The sequence below is a fragment of the Primulina eburnea genome, chromosome 4 (genome assembly GCF_022965805.1).
Source record: "Primulina eburnea isolate SZY01 chromosome 4, ASM2296580v1, whole genome shotgun sequence".
Lineage (NCBI taxonomy): Eukaryota > Viridiplantae > Streptophyta > Magnoliopsida > Lamiales > Gesneriaceae > Primulina > Primulina eburnea.
Genome location: NC_133104.1, coordinates 9,581,763 through 9,586,595, shown reverse-complemented (window position 1 = coordinate 9,586,595; position 4,833 = coordinate 9,581,763).

Here is a 4,833-nt window from a genome sequence, read left to right as displayed (position 1 = left end):
CCTGTTCTGACTATCGATATTGAGTTCTAAACATTCTAATCAACTTTTTGAACTGCTAACGTTTCAAAATCAGCTCTGGTTCGGACGGTACAATATAATCTCCATTGTCTACAATCTGTCTCAAACAAGTATTCAGAATAACATCAATATTCAATCAGATTCAAAACATCACTCATTGATACTGATCTGCTAAACTCATAAACCGCAAATGTCTGACACCGATGTCAACCTCGGCTGACTAATCACGGTTTAACTCTGCTAAAATCAACAGATACCTCATTTTCAGCTATAAAAATCTCTGAACCCAATCTGTCTCAATCAGGATTTACCATTTCAACAGTTTCTAATATCAATTCAAGGCTAAAATCAATCTCTCTGATTGGAATCAGATCTAAAGTCTTATCTGGGGAAAACATCAATTACTTTCATATCATTGGTAAATCAGCCAATGATGGACTCAACTTCAGTAAATCAACTGAATACATAGGGAGTCACTCTGCTCCTTTCTGATATAATCAAATCATATCTAGTATGGATATCAAAGGAATTCTCACTCTAGAATTCTTATCGTACAATAATCATCCCTTGGCCATCTCAGGTCCGATTCTCACCATCTTCTGGAACTAATTTATGGTAGCTCTGTACCAGGTCAGCATATCAATATCAGTAATGCAGTCCCAAACTCATACTACCCTAGTACAATACCAGCTACCACACGATCTAACTCGATCTCATTCTCATCCTACTGTAGTATACGATATTTTGCAGAATTCACTGCTATAAAAACTCTCCCCAACCGGTAAGGAGATACACTACAATGGATAAAGACTCAACAGACAATGCATGACTCAATGCAAATCATTCAAAAATAAATATATAGGAAGCATCCGTATTTATCAATACAAAAGTAGGATAACTACATCAAGAATAGTTACCTGCAACATCATCATCTGGTGCTTCCTGAGCCTGCTCCTCGGTCAAAGCAAATACTCTGGCCTGCTGTCTAGGAGGCTGGCCAACTGTCTGGCTTCCTCCTATCCTCTGTTGTGACTGAGATGGTGCTGGCTGAAATGAATGAACAGCAGCTGATCGTCTACTCCACTGTGCTGCTGATCCAGATGATTCGGCTCCCTGGGATCTTTGGGAACCCCTCTGTGGACATACTTTGGCAAAATGTCCCTGTTGTTTGCAGAAGTGGCAACTACCAAGTACTCCTTGGCATTGCTCAGTGGAATGTCTCCCTCCACAATTTCCGCAGTAAACGTCGGTATGACTCTGCTGAGAACCACTGGAGCTAGAAGAACTGCCGCCAGACTTCTTAAACTGCTTTCCTCTAGCCTTCAAAAAATCTTTCCTTCCACCACTGCTACTACCTAGGGGTGTTCAAACTTCGGATAAAATCGAAAAAACAGAAAATCCAAACCGAAAAAACCGAACACTAAACCGAACCGAAAACCGAATTTTATAATTCGGATATAAATTTTAAAACCGAATTTAATTTGGTTCGGTTTTGGATTATAAATGTTATAATCCAATACCGAACCGACCGAAATAACCGAATCATTTCGGTAGAAAACCGAACCGAACTGAAGAAAAATGGTTTGGATATCGGATTATATATTTGTAAAACCGAAAACCGAAAAAAACCGAAATAAAAAACCGAAAACCGAACCGAACCGACCGATGAACACCCCTACTACTACCACTCTCAAATCGGGGAGGTGGTTGCGGTGGCCTCGATTCCAAAGGAACAGATGCAGCTCCTTTCTGCCTTATCAGGCCCGTTTCAGCGCCTTTTGCTCTATTCATGGCATCAGCAAAGTTATTCGGTCGTCCTGTGTTCACCAATGTAAAAATATCGGGATTCAAGCCATTGATGAACTGATTAGCAACAGCTTCGTCATTTTCAGCCACATGTGGAGCAAACTTCAACAAGGTAGAGAACTTGGTCACATATTCTTCAATGTTCAGCTGACCCTGTCTCAAATTGGCAAACTCCGCCCCCTTGTCTTTCCTGTACGACACTGGTAAAAATCTCTGATAAAACTCAGTTTTAAATATATTCCAAGTAATAGTCGTACCTCGCTGCTCTAAGGCCCTCTTCATCGTAACCCACTAGCTTTTTGCAACATCAAGCAACTGGTTCCCAATCAATTTAATTCGGCGCTCATCACTGTACTCCAGTGAATCAAACAACATCTCAATGTTACCTAACCAACTCTCACACTCAACTGATGTCTCAGTACCCTTAAGAGTCGGTGGTTTGAATGACTGAAACCTCTTCAGCAAGGTTTCCATTGGAGTCGGTGTTACATCCATTGGAGGATTCGATGTACTACCCTGTTCTGGGATTCGTCTGGGAGGCATATCTGATATCAAAAGGATTAGTAACCCAATCCAACAAACTTGTTTCAATTCAGTCCCTCCTCCGATCATCTTACTGCTGATCTAGAATCGGTGCTAATCCATTCTCAATAAAACATATTACTATATCAAATCAGATAAGGCAGTAACATGTATTAAAGCAGTAAGACATGCTAGCATTCAAAAGCAGGAAAGAAAACCTCAATCTACCCCGCTCACTAGCCTCTTCTATCTCAATCTAAAGGATCTATCGCTCTGATACCACCTGTTGTGGGGACCCGAACTTAATTCAATTCTTAATCACTTTATGGGAATAATTAGTCAATTAAAATAAACAGGGTCTAATTAATTTTTTTTTAAATACAAGAGTACGCAGCATATGAAATAAGTCCTATCTCATTTACAAGATCAATATCAGATCTAAGTACAAGTCCTGTACAAACGTAAATCATAATATCTACCGTTTCTTCACTACATCTCAGGTGATATAACAGATATACTCCTAAGTTCGGATCTCCACGCTAACTGTCTTCTCTCATCCTCTTCTTGACCCTGATCCAGCCCCACCTGTTGTCATGCACACATACAAAACAAGACAACAGCCGGATAACTCCGGTGAGAATAAATCCCAGTATAAACAATGTATACATGCAATCATATAAAAATATATATAAAAGCATATAATAAATATTCATAACATGTATCAAATCAGAAACATCAATCAATATCAAGCAATGAATCACATTCAGACTCAGACTCCACTCAAATAACGCGTCGTCTCAGACTCGACTCAACCCTAACCTAGGGATCCCGATGTCTGGATATTGGGAATTATATCAAATTTCCGTTGATAGGAATGACTCAACCGTAAACGGCATCGTTATAATTCCTATATACAGTGTCTGGGCGAAACATCCGCAGAATTGACGAATCAGTCAAGAATTAAGCGAATCAACCAATACTAGACGAATCAGCCAGTAATTAAGCGAATCAGCCAAAGTTTAGACGAATCAGTCGATAAATAGACAAATCAGTCAATAATTAAGCGAATAAGCCAATGTTTAGACGAATCAGTCGATAATTATACGAATCAGTCAATAACCAGACGAATCAGCCGGTGACTAGGCGAATCAGACAATGAATAAATGACTCAGTAGTCAATACATGCAGTGGCTATAATTCAATAGACAACAAACATCAATCTCATCAATTACAAATATCAATGTAATAAACTAAGTATGTGATTTAGGGAAACTCGAGTCAAACCTCACTCGAGTTGTGCAATGCCGACACAACATTAATTTATACCTTTCTTTCTGATACTCTGACTCGGTCGCAGTCTCGAACCCCAAGCCTGTCAATACTCAATCTGATAATAACAATATCGAGGGTACGGTATCAATACACCATTCAATCCATACTGGATATAATCAGAATTCAGTCAAATTCTGTTTCAACAACATAACATCATAATTTCAATATATCCAGCACTACCATATCAATCAGATATCAATCCCAACATCTCATAATCAATAACAATTCAATTCTGATATCAAATCGACTCCAACACTACTCCGAAAATCATAACAATTTCATATGGTATTTGTTCTTCAATCCGGTTTCAATTATACGATGTCTAACATACCAAGAACATCATATATGAATCATATCATATTCTGACAATACCATAATTTCAAAACATATCAAAACGTAGCAAAACTTACGTCCAGTTGTAGCCTACATCGATAGGAACTCAATACTGAAATCGGATTCAAAATCGGATAGACGGATTTCTCACAAAAGGCGTAAGGATTTTCAACCCTTTTTCAGAAACCTTTTTCTCGATTCTTTCTTCTGAATAATGAAGAATTCGTTTATATATATATATATATATATATATATATATATATATATATATATATATATATATATATATATATATATATATATATACCTCCATGTACATGCACAAGGACGAGTGGCTCATCCCACAAATTACACGTCTCGCGCATATGCGCGACATTATCGGCGCATATGCGCGAGACCTACTGGTCTCTTTGCTTGACTTCTCGGCAGCTCGCGCATATGCGCGCCCCATCGCCGCGCATATGCGCGAGACCTACTGTCTCGTGCCCAACTACACTCGCGCATATGCGCGCCTCATTCGATTAACAATCAATAATCGTAATTTAATACGATATTAAATCTCGGGTATTACAGCACGCGCGCCCGCGTTAGAAGCTGCGCGGCCGCGTGCCTTGCTTTGTGCCAGGCAGTAGGACGCGCGCGCCTGCGCGAGAATCTGCGCGGCCGCGCGCCCTGTTCTGTCCAATGCATCAAGGCCGCATGTGCGTGTGCTTCTTTCTAACAAATTTCCAACTAAACTTGGTCCAAAAAGATTAATACTTGTCAAAGACCGCACCGCACCGCACCGCACCGACCCGACCCGACCCGACCCGACTCGAGACG